General features: G+C 36.6%; 1 pseudogene across 1 annotated transcript; it reads left to right on the forward strand.

Moving 5' to 3' along the window:
- Positions 1–3,125: 3,125 nt before the first annotated feature.
- LOC148584057 (pheophorbide a oxygenase, chloroplastic-like) lies at positions 3,126–8,452 on the forward strand (annotated as a pseudogene). The gene is made up of 6 exons (XR_015912928.1): positions 3,126–3,562; positions 3,949–4,180; positions 4,336–4,462; positions 5,825–5,938; positions 7,580–7,858; positions 8,140–8,452. The product of XR_015912928.1 is annotated as a pheophorbide a oxygenase, chloroplastic-like (transcript).
- The last annotated feature ends 4,396 nt before the right edge of the window (positions 8,453–12,848 follow it).

Raw genomic sequence — 12,848 nt, forward strand, 5'->3', positions numbered from 1 at the left:
GCCGGTTGGTCAAGCTGGGTGGTATTGTTTGTATTGCCTTACATTCTTCATTATTAAACATCTCCTTGATCAGCTTTACATTCCACCAATGTGTATCTTGATCTATTAAGTCGCACACCCGAGCCTCCTCATAACTGGTGGGCAAAGGAGAATGGACCTTATATGTTGAGGGGATTGGCAGCCACTTCTCACCCCTAATTTTAACACTTTGGCCATTACCAATCCTCCAAATCAACCCCTCCTTTAGTAGCCCTCCAGAACTATGTATACTTCTCCATGCAAAAGACGGTTTATTTCCCAATTGTGCTTCAAGGATCGAGCAATTCGGATAGTATTTTGCTTTCATTATCCTAGCCATGAGACTATTCGTGTTCTCCCATAACCTCCAACATTGCTTAGCAAGCAACGCTTTGTTGAAAACATGGAGATCACGAAAACTCATCCCTCCTTGATCCTTTGATATCCCCATCCTCGCCCAACTCATCCAATGTATACGTGTGTCGTTTGCTTGGTGACTCCACCAAAACTTTTGCATTAAGGAATTTATCTCATTGCAAAGAGTCTTTGGGAGCAGAAATACGCTCATCGTATATGTTGGAATTGCTTGGATAACCGCTTTGATAAGGATTTCTTTTCCGGCTTAGGACAAAAACTTAAGCTTCCAATCTTGTAACCTTGACCAGACCCGATCCTTAAGGCTTCGAAATGCACTTACTCTTGATTTTCCAACTAGCGCCGGTAACCCCAAATACGTATCGTACCTTTGGGAATATGGGATGCCCGCCACTTCTACAATTTTTTCCTTAATCTCCCTAGATGTATTATGCCTAAAAAAGATAGCCGTTTTCTCCTTGTTCAATCTTTGACCCAAGGCTTGTTCATACTTGTTCAGATCGTGATATTTTTTAGTTCCTAACAAATTCTAGATTTCCAGGGGCAATCCCATAAGAGATATGGTATTTAGCATGCTTCCAATACTCGATTATTATTTTCAACTGACGTGTCATGCTCAATCTATCACTAGATCAATCTTAATTAAAAATTAAAAAAAAAAAAAATCAATGGTAAATTGAGTATGCCACGTCAACTAAGAATGATGGGAAAAATGCTAAATAACATATCTGATCCCAATAAAGGAATATGCCTATCAATTATCAGGTATAATTGGTCTCATTAGTACTCTTTAATATGTTCCAAATTTCCGGGGATCCCATAAGGAAAAACATTCATGACTATTAGTAATTTAGTTATGAGTCTGCGCATTAATACCCATATTAAAGTAGGATAGATTTTGTCACATAGGCACTGATTAAGATCCCTTAAATTCTTAAGATACTTATTTTGAAAAACAAAAAATGTTTAAGGTCTAAGAAAAGGACTGAAATTTTTTTCAAACCGGTCTGGAGGAAATATCAACCAACACATGTAAAATAGAATACTTTAAGAAATTTACCTGCCCTGGTAGAATACTTTAAGAATTCTAAAAGATCCTAATCCTAATCTATGAATTCAAATTTATTTAAATCCCAACTACTGTTTTCAAATTGAATGGTTGAAAGTTTGCCATATATAATTTTTTTTTTTTTTTTGGGCATGTCCATACAAGAGGGGGGAGGGTGATTCGAACTAGTGACTTTCGCTTCATTAGGCGTGGTCCTAGCCGATTGAGCTAGCTCTTGGAGAAAAAATGCTATTAAATTTGAAAAAATTATTGGGATTTGACATGGTAAAATACTTCAAAATTTTAGAAGATCTTGGAAGCGTGTTAGGTACAATTAATTAACTAAATAAGTATTAATAATTTTTCTTTAAAAAAAAAAAAAAACTGAATAATTTAATTGGGAATTAATGATTAGGGTTGCAAGAATTCCGCCAGTAATTAAAGTCGAATTGGGAATTCAAAGAATGTGGATCCTTCTTTGCATTTTAGATTTTACGGGGGCAATTAATCCCATTAAGGAAACAAAATCCACCCATTTGAATATCAAACATGCATGATTCATTCTTATCAATAGTCTCTTCACTACTTACAAATACCCAATTGCATGCATGCAACAAAGCCAATATCCTCTCAATCTATCCCTCTTTTTGCAGTGTAATTTGTGAAGGACAAAGATTGCCAATCTATCCCTCTTCTGTTGGTTGCCGACAAGGTTTTTCTCTACTTAAGATAAGATTTTGATTAAACAAAATGGAGCAAGTCATACAAAGATTTATCTAGATGGTTCTCCATCCATCTAGAAGGTTTTCTTCAAAGATTTATCTAGATGGTTCTCCATCCATCTAGAAGGTTCTCTTCAAGATGTATCTAGATGATTCTCTATTCATCTAGAAGGTTCTCAATTTGTTTTCATCATCTAGATCGTTCTACCTTGGGGGTCAAGTTCATTCATCTAGAAGGTTCCAACTTGGGGGCTAAGTTCATCATCTAGATGGTTCTAACTTTGGCTATAAATAGCCAAGGGGCCTTATGCCTTAGATGATTGATGCTTGATGAAGATCAACAACAACACACAAGAAGAGAAGCTAGGAGAAGAGAGCTTCAGTTATACTCCAGAGAGAGAGTTAAGAAAAGAGTGTCTTAATACACCACTGAGAGTGTATATTAGTTTCAACAGAAGTTGTTTCTTTCTGTATTGTTTTACTCCTGTATTAACTCAAGTTTTGCATAACTTGAGTAAACACCACTGTAACAGGTTGTTTATAGTGGATTGATCGGAGTTAGTCCCGTGGATGTAGGCTTACTGCCGAACCACGTAAATACTGTGTGTTGATCTCTTGCATTTATCATTCCATTATTATTCTGTGGAGTTTGCACAACCATTGAGTCAAGGGTGTGTCCATCCCTAACAGATTCCACCTCAGTTCGGAGACTTCGGGACGCGTAGCAGTTCTCTAAATTTTTTTTTCTTTCTCATGCAACGTGTCCACGTCAGTTCGGAGACTTCATTTAGGAAAAGTCTCGGGATGCGTAGCAGCTCTCTATAAAATACATGCATAGATATCAGATCGTACCATTTCAAACTTTCACGCAAAGCTCTAGACCCCGCAAGAGCAAAAACAGAGCAACCCTCTCTCTCTCTCTCTCTCTCTCTGTGATAAAATTTTGAAAGAATCCAATAGTAATGGCAACGCTACCCTTGGCCACTGCTGCTGCTTCAATTGTTACATTGTCATCACCGAGCAATAAAGCTCTCAAGACCACCACCACCACCCTTCCCTTCATCTCCGCCAATACCCCAAGCCTCGCTTCAAGAAAATCACCCAGTAGAAATCTTTCTCTTCCACGTGTAGCTGCTCCTCCAGCCACACCAACATCTTACGAGAATCAAAAAGAAGAAGAAGAAGACATGTGGATGAGCACGGTGAGGAAAGTTCGTCAAGTTCCAAGTTCTCTTGGAGGGATCACTGGTACCCAGTTTCGTTGATTGAAGATTTGGACCCTAGCCTCCCAACCCCATTTCAGCTTCTGGGTCGAGATCTCGTGCTCTGGTTCGATAGGTCTGCCAGTGAATGGGTTGCTTTCGACGACAAATGCCCCCACCGCCTCGCCCCCTTATCTGTAACTTTTTTTTTTTTTTTTTTTTTTTCTGTCTTCCTTAATTTTTACTCTCCAATTGAAGTCGGGATCTCTTTGTTTGCTAAGAAAAGTGAGGAAAAGAAAATTGATGTTTTGAAGCTCACCCTTTATTCGGTTGTTGACAAAGGAATGAATAAAATAAATAAATAAATAAATAATTAGTTAGCTAAACAGGCGCCAAAGATATATTTAATTTATATTTTCAGTTGTTTTGGTTTCTGGAGGAAATCGTGCTTGATTGGTCCCGAAGTAATGTAATAAAGTTCACTGCAACGATTTCACGAATTCTTGTAAAATTTCCACAACCGAGTGAGGAATGGGGTTCTTGGAGGGTTTTTATGATCCTAATGAGTTCATATGGTTCACAGGAAGGGCGGATTGATGAAGGCGGGAACTTGCAGTGTTCATACCATGGTCGTTTGATGGGCGCGGATCTTGTGTTAGGATCCCTCAGGCTTCACCTGAAGGTCGTGAAGCTCGTGCTCATCAGTCTCCGAAAGCGTGCGCTACAAGGCTTCCGACGATGCAGTCTCAAGGCCTGCTCTTCGTTTGGCCTGATGAGAATGGCTTGGAAAGAGCTCGTGCTACCAAGCCTCCCAGGTCATTGATTCACTTTATAGCTTCAATTTCTTTATAATATTTTATGTTGATCTAATCATTGAAGTTGATGATAGGGGTTCATAATGATATCTTAGAAGTTGTTGGATATAATTCATCGCAATGAATATTTTGATAAACTTATGATGTCAATGTAGGCTGCCTGATGAATTTGATAAACCTGAGTTTTCATCGGTGACGATTCAGCGGGATTTGTTCTATGGCTATGATACCCTCATGGAGAATGTGTCTGATCCTTCCCACATTGATTTTGCTCATCACAAGGTATATACATGAACAATTTTAACAATCAATTTTTAATTGAATAAAAAATATATATTTTTTAATGACTGGGAACCTCGGCAAGGCAGAGCCCTTTGAACCCACCCCTGCAAAGTAAACCTCGGACCTATGCACTGCACCCTCGGATGTTTCCATACACGAATAAGGGTAAATCATTGGCTTTTATACTAGGGGGTGTGGCCTTAGGGAGAGTTTGCACCTAGCAAGTCTTGAACTTGAAATCTATGGAGTGATACTCCTTAAGACCACAAGCCTCATCCACTAAGCCAACCCCTTGAGGTACGGTTTGAATAAAATATTGGTAGTTTGCTCAAGATATTAGTGGAAGACTTTACGTTGCTTGGGAAATGTTAAATTGAAATGCTGCACTTTGTAAGTGTTGTGTCCATTCCAATGCTTTGCCACTTTAAAAATTAAATGTCAATGAAAAAAAGTATGATCAAATCTGATTCTCATCCTGGATATGTGCAATTAATGAACTGACAAGTTTCTCGTTCATGAAATAGCAACAATGAAACAAATGTAATAGCTTGGCTGTATTTGGATGAGTGATCATGGTTACGTTTCTATTTCTCCTAATGTTATCTAGATAGAACCTTTTTTGCTTCTAATTCTTTTTAAAGCTTGAACAGTAAGTCAACGCTAGTTCTGCAAGGGCAGATATTTATTTATTTATTTTATTTTTTATTTTTTATGATAATTGGAATATCCAAAGGTTCGATCTGACTAAATCTCTAGAACACCGTGCAAAGTGCCCCTTCCACATGGGTCGGGTAAAGTTTGGGCTTTCGCCTGTGGGCGTGGCTCTAAGAAATTGTTTATACTTAAGGGAGGTTGAATCTTAGATATGATGCTTCACGAGGTACCAGGGCTAACTGACTTACCACTTGAGCTAACCACATAAATCAATTGGTATATTGTTGTAAGTTGTATGTGCCTGTTGTAAATACTTCTTATGCTAGCTGATTAGTCTGAGTTAAAGTTGACTTTGTATATATGTTGGATTTTTGCTTTTCTTACTTAGTCACTTTGTGCTTTTCTTCTTGGTCATTGGTTCATGAGTTTTTAAAAATACAAGCACTTCTATGGTCGGCCATCTTCTTCGACAGGAATATTGTAGGGGAACTTGTTAGATAAGGAATGGTGGTAATGTTTGCTCTTGTTATGTTGGATAACTTCTTTTTTATTTTCTTGGTAGATTTACTCATACACCCAAGGGAACTTGGACCCTAGACATCATCCACCACTCCATTCTTATGGCAGGTGGAGGTGCCATTTGGCCTAAAGGCCATTTGCTATAATGAAGGACTTTCCATGTTGCTTAAAGGATAAGTTGCTCTACAGGTTACAGGAAGGAGAGATAGAGCCAAGCCTTTGACTTTTAAGTTAGAGTCTAGAGGTCATTGGGGCTTTGCTGGAGAGACGACTGATGGGAACCCACGGATCACTGCTAAGTTTGTTGCACCTTAATTGTTATCATATCAATAAGTAAGTTCATCAGTATCACTTAAGCAGTCAAAGCTGCGTAGATCTTGGAAGTGACTACATACTTCTCGCACTAGATTGTGTTTGTTTGTGTGATACTAACAGAATCTCATGCACATCAATCTTGCATGTCGTCGCTTAGGAATCTTGAGCAGCTTCTTCGTTTCATTATACAAGTTTTAAGTATCACTAACATGTATTTGGGAAAAGAAATATGTGAGCTGACCTAGTAAGCTTGGAGTTTCTGTTTTTCTCATAACTCCTTCAAAGTTCTATTGGTTCTAAATTATTCTTCTATAAATTATAATTATACTATAGGATTTATGTAATTGCAAAAGAGCACATTATTCTACCAGAAGCCTCTAAATAGACTCTTTTGTGAGTATCCATATATACATGGGATAAGGTACTTTAATTTACTGTCAACTTTATCCAATTATATCTTAATCCTTTAGTCTCAATTTAATAACATAATCATCATGAAAACTCCCATAAAAAAAATGAATCTTTAAGAGTATTTACTTTTGTAAAAATTTGCTAAAATTAACAAGTTTGGACTTAAATGATCAATTCCATTAAATCACCTTAAGGAGATATCTACGTCTCTTAGCGAAACAAGTATTCCAACAATCCTCAATGTTAGTTATTCAATATACCGTTTGGCAAACTTGGTAAACTTGCTTTTTATACGTTTTGGCAAACTTGGTATGTTTCATCATGTCATCATCTGAAAAAAATTAAATCTCTCAGGTTCTTGTATTATAGTTGCTTGTTGTGGTATAGACACCGGCTTTCAATCAGGTCAATTTTGAATGATAAGATATGGCTAACATTATCTGGGAAGTGACTCGATCTAGAGCTCTGCTTCCATATTATGAGGTTTAAATTGATAAATTTGTCCTTTACTCCATCGAAAATGCTGACCAAGAATAATTTTCTTTATAAGATGAAGGGGTTGCTGATTGAATTTCCTTACTCTTGACAGATGAATTTTCTTACTTCTTTAGCTCTAGCTTTTATAAGGATGTGCAAGCTTAGTTAAAAAAAATTAAATTAAAATTAAAGGATGTGTAGGTGAAGTATGGTATGGTTTGCTTGATATATAGCTTCATGATTGCCTCCCAATAGTTGAGATTAAAAGGTTGCAGTTGTTTGTTTGTTGCATGAAATCATTACTTAGTGAGGATCTTTTGGTGCTAACCATATGAGGTTTAGATCCACCATTATATTTCTAGAAGCCAAATATCCATGCACCCACATACATCCACACCCACCCACACACGCACATGCCATTGTGTACATAGAAGCGAATTTGTGTTGGGATGTGTAGTTCTTGAGATTTAGTAAGTTGTATGCATCTGCATTAAAATTCAAAGCAGCTCATCTTACTTTTCTTTCATTCCCCATTTTTTGCTTATTTTTCAAGTTCAAGTTTTCCATGCACGTTATTAACGAAAATCTCCATTTGTTTAATCTCCATTTGTTTAATGACTGAATGATGCTAAATCTTGCACTCAAAAAGGAGTTTGAAATCAATATCTGATTTTTCCGTTTCCTTTATGAACGATTTTATCCTTATATCTTGAGTTCCTCTCATGTATGTGGTGGTGTTAGGTGGTTCCTAGATGGCATGAACATTGGACTGCAAATAAGGTGTATGATGGCGACATGATTGTCCTTCAGGGTCAAGAGAAGTTCTTTCTTTCAAAGACAATGGAGGGTTCTTCTGATGTTAATAAGCAGTATACAAACATCACATTTACACCTACCGAAGCAGATCGCCTTGTCTTGGCATTTCGAAATTGGCTGAGGCGACACGGCAACAGCCAACCTGAGTGGTTTGGCATGAACAACCAACAACCTGTGCCATCAACGGTTCTATCAAGACGTCAGGTGTGAAAAGCTTATTGTCACTGATCCTCTTGCATTTCCCCCTTTGTTTTTTTTTGAGATCCTAGGAACAATAAAATAGTCATGTTTCTGAAAGTACATGAAATAGTTTCAAAACATGCACACACAAATACATATATGCATTTGTATGTATTATATGTTTTATAATGTCCCCTTAATCTCACCAATAAAAAGAATATCGTAACATATGTCAGCACACATCCTACATGATACATTGATGTTATTACTGCTTTGTTAGTTTCTGTTTTCATCTTGTTGCGTAGATGTTGGATCGATTCGAGCAGCACACTCTCAAGTGTTCGTCGTGTAGAAGAGCTCATACATCATTCCAGGCATCGCAAAAGTTTCTAATTGCTGCAACAGTACTTTTCTGTGCGTCGGCCGAGATTCCTTCCGATATGCAATTACGGATTTTCTTGGCTGGGCTTGCACTTCTTAGTGCTGGCTTGGCTTTTGCTTCACACGAGCTACAAAAGAACTTTGTGTTCGTTGATTATGTGCATGCTGAAATTGATTAGAAAGAAAGAGACATGATGTTTGGGCAGTGGCTGAAACTATAAGCATTAGAAACTACTTTTGAATATAATCAATCTCTGTCCAAAAGTTGAGAATTTAAACAGAATATATGCCCAAAATTGTATAGAGAACTTATATTAATTGGTCATGATATATATTATTGCACGTGCAAAAGCTGTTTATTGATGTGTTTGAGCATTAATAATGGTGTTACAACTTACAGAGTACTAGTTATCACTAGTTTGATTGATATATAATAGAGTAGCAGGAGGCTTGGGACATCTTGGTGGACCAATTGGGTTGCAAGGGGCTCCGTTCTTAAAATTACAAATACATTGACCGAAAGGAATTCCTCCACCAGCAGGGCGGCAGAATGCCGAGATTATCCCGACACCCCGGTAACAAGGACGACATGTCTCCATGCACGCATTCTTATCGAGACAACCACCACCAATCACTGCTAGTTCACAACTGGCATTTGCCGTTGGAACCATAGTTTTCGTTGCAAATTAATTAATACCAACAAAACAAATTATAAAAGAAAAAAAAAAAATGATGCATGCGTGCATCCTCTCTCCCTTAGTCTAGCATAAGTAAACGTCGTAAAGGGTTTGAGAGGAAGACCAACTATGGGTACTCTATCTGAGCATGGTCATAGTAGCATCTATCTACTGGAAACCAATGACATGAGGGCCATAGACAATGGAAAACCACAGGCACTTTTTCAATGAGGCCCAAGATGACTAACATTGATCAGGCTTATGTTGAGATTCTTATTGCAGGATTCAAATCCGCACACTAGTACGTCAGGTTTTTTGAACATATAATACACCTAAGACGAATAGGAGTAGAAGCAAGTAGAAAGAAGCACATAACTCGGGCATCTTTGTCCTTCATAAGCCACAATTGCAAAAAGAGAGATTGATCGAATGGATATTGGCTTTACTGCATGCATGCAGTTGGGTATTTAGGGTCCGTTTGGGAGGGCGTTTTTTAAAAAAATAGTCTACGATTTTATACTAAATCACAACTTTAGGGTGTTTGGGATTGCGATTTTAAAAACACAAATTTTAAAATCGCAAAAAAATCTGCGATTTTCATAAGCTGATTAGAGGGTGCTTATTTGAAAAAGTGCGAATTTAAAACAAAATCACGATTTCTATTAAAAATATATTTGGCGCAATAATTACGTTTTTTAGAACGGGAATGAACAAAATACCAAGAATACCCACCTAAAATATATTAAAACCCTTTTTTTTTTTTTTTGTCTTCATCCTCTCTGTCTTGTTCATCCTTATTGGTAATTTGGTCATGAAATTGCAATTATATGCTAATTTTATCCAAACACTTAATTGATAAAAAAAAGTACTTTTTAGTATGTTTTACCAAACGCCTGTGCGATTTTAAAAACGCAATTTTTAAAATCACACTTATTGAAATCACACTCCCTAACGGGCCCTTATAAGTAGTGAAGAGTCATGAATGCTTGATATTCAAATTCGTGGATAGTGTTTCCTTAACGGGATTGCCCCTTTTATCTTTAAAATCTAAATTAAATGCAAGGAGGATCCACATTCTTTGAACTCTTGATACAAATTTAATTGCTTGCAGAATTCTTGTAACCTTAATCATCAATTCTTAATTAAATTATTCTATCATAAAGTTGTTCTAAACAGTTAGGAGGGTCGTAATAATAACTTAATATGGGTATTAATACGCTGACTCATATCTATTTTGGATATGTCATACTTAATCCACCATATATATATTTTTTTTGAGAAATGATTTGTATCAATAATTTGCCCGTATTTCTTCCATATTCTCATACAAATTTAATAGATCAACCATTAAATTTGTGAGGTCTACCATTGACTTATGCGGGTCCACAAATCTAATGGTTGATTTGTAAGATGAAATAGAAAAAATATGGGCAAAATATTGACCATAATCATTTTTTTTATATATTATTTTGTTTAAGATTGATCTAATGATGAATTGAGCATGACATGTCAGCTAAAAATGATAAGAGAATGTTGAGAGAATGGCTAAATACCATATCTCTCATGGGATGGCGCTTGGAAATATAGAATTTATTATGAATTAAAAAAGATCACAACCAAGAACTGAAGTGCTTTTAATTCATGTATCTATTGCTTTTCTAATAATTTGAGATATTTGAATGGATAATGGAATGGATAGATGGATTGAATATGAAAGATGTGATGATAATAGGGAATGAGCACTTCGAGAAGCCCAAGAATCTCCAAGGCTGATTTGAGAACAACTAATCTCCATGAAACCTTTTAGATAATCATTTTCATCCTTATACAATTCTTGTACGAATCTTATATAGAGTTAGCCCCTAAAGTAAAGCCTAACTCTTTGGGCTTTACTCACTAAAGGACTTTGTCCCACTAACCAAATATGTCCATTACACTTGGAGGAGCTCCTACTATTATATCCCTTACAGTTTGATGCAACCTGACTTAGTAGGCTACAGCGAAGAACATCAATAAAGCAGCGGATAACTAATTCCAGATCTTAAGTCTATCAATGATCTAAGAATTCTTCTAAAAATAATAGATACTCTCTAAAGTTTATAGGAAAAGAAGAATAAACTCAACTCTGAGTATTCTCATTAATCAAAATCAATAATAAACAACAACTGTTTTCTCTGGAAGCTATAAGCATATATTTATAGCCCCAAAACCCTAAACATAATAAAATATGACATAAATATCCCCAAAACCCTAAACCTTATAAAATAACGAAATAAAGGCTCCCAAAACCCTAATCCTACTAAAACAAGGAAATAAAGACGGCTTGACCTAATTTTACAACGCAGAAAATTAACATAATGCTTCGTGTAAGATCGATCGTAGGTACAAGTGCGATCGATCGCACAACCAGGGACCTAGTGCGCAATTGTCTAGAAGTGCACTCGATCGCAGGTACATGTGCGATCAATCGCACTTCCCGAGGACCTGCGATCTGCATCACAATTCTATGTAATTAATGCGTGTATAATGTATTAGAACACTATAATTAGCAACTAATTTTTTGGAAAAAAATCCTGCAACAAGCAACATAATGCTGACACATATATTGGCCCTTGGTGCAGACTATCAGCAAGATCATCAACCGAGCTCATTTCACATTCTAGCCCTATAAATTTTAGTGTTTTCCCTTCTTTCTTTTCCTAGTTATCTTGGTTATGATTAATTTTTGAAAGCTAAAGATTTATGCATGCATTATTTCTTAGAAGCTAGAATCTTCATAAGCAGGGGTAGGGATTGGATGTCAGAGAAAAGTTAGTAATGGATTGCTGTTTTATATGTCTTGAAAAATACTATTTAATAGACTGCTATACGACTGCCATACAACTGGAATAATATGACAGTGGAAATCAGCAATTGATTTTTCTTTTTTACAAGCTCTTATTGATCTAAAGGCTGATTTTCATTGCCACGTTATCTCAATTGTGTGGTAATTGTATAAAAGTTTACTAAATAACATTACTCGTCTTGAGAAATACTATTTTACTGTTATACATTTGCTGGCATGCTTTGCAGTCTAATTGAAGACCCAGCTTTCTTATCTGTGGATGCATTAGTTGTAACAGATTTTTTCTTGGTCATTTTTTTCAGGTCATACTTTTAATTTGCTATAGTAATCTCAATGTCGAGATCACGCAATGCCATTGTTGTCACTGGCTTAGTTGTTTTTGTATCTGCAGGCTTGTCCTTTCCCTTTTACATGGCGCAAGTAAATTGTCATTTTAAGGTATGTACTGTGGAGAGTTGTATTCTATTGAGTCAGTTATAATAACATGGTTTCTATTATTCAGATCATCAAGACAGCTTGTTATTGACCCATCAAAGCCACTGCCACCGCAGGCAACTTTCTGAGGGCCGTATATAAACACCGGCTCACGTGACGTTGGACTTGACCATCGAACTTACCCGAAGAAATGATTTATATTGTGAAGGACCTGTTCTTGCTGTAAGTGAAATATGTGTTTGAATCATGTACAATTTTGGCAGATAGACATTTTTGGATTCTGGACCAAGGAGGTCTCTTCAATTTACTACTGCTGTTTAAATGAGTGGGCTTAAGATTTATGCTCATGACCCAGCATTATCTTTGAGTATGCAATTGACTGGGTGTATGAGATTTCCTTTGTATTTTGGACTGATAGGGGGAAAAGATAAGCATGAGACAGAGCAATTGATATAGACTATATGCTTCAATTAGAACACAGAATAAATTTCATTTGTTTTTCTACCAACGAGGGACAAATAAAGGTTCAAGCACTCAACTGGGGTCGGCTGATTAGGTGCTGCAATGTTGTTCCATGTTCCTGCTAGAAAGAAAAGTTTGGCGCTGCATATGATCTCTCTCTCACTGGAGAAGTGAAAAAAAAAGGGTGAAAAATCTTATCCCGTCGTCACTTTGA

Source organism: Corylus avellana, chromosome 8 (genome assembly GCF_965113065.1).
Source record: "Corylus avellana chromosome 8, dhCorAvel1.hap1.2, whole genome shotgun sequence".
Taxonomy (NCBI): Eukaryota; Viridiplantae; Streptophyta; class Magnoliopsida; order Fagales; family Betulaceae; genus Corylus; species Corylus avellana.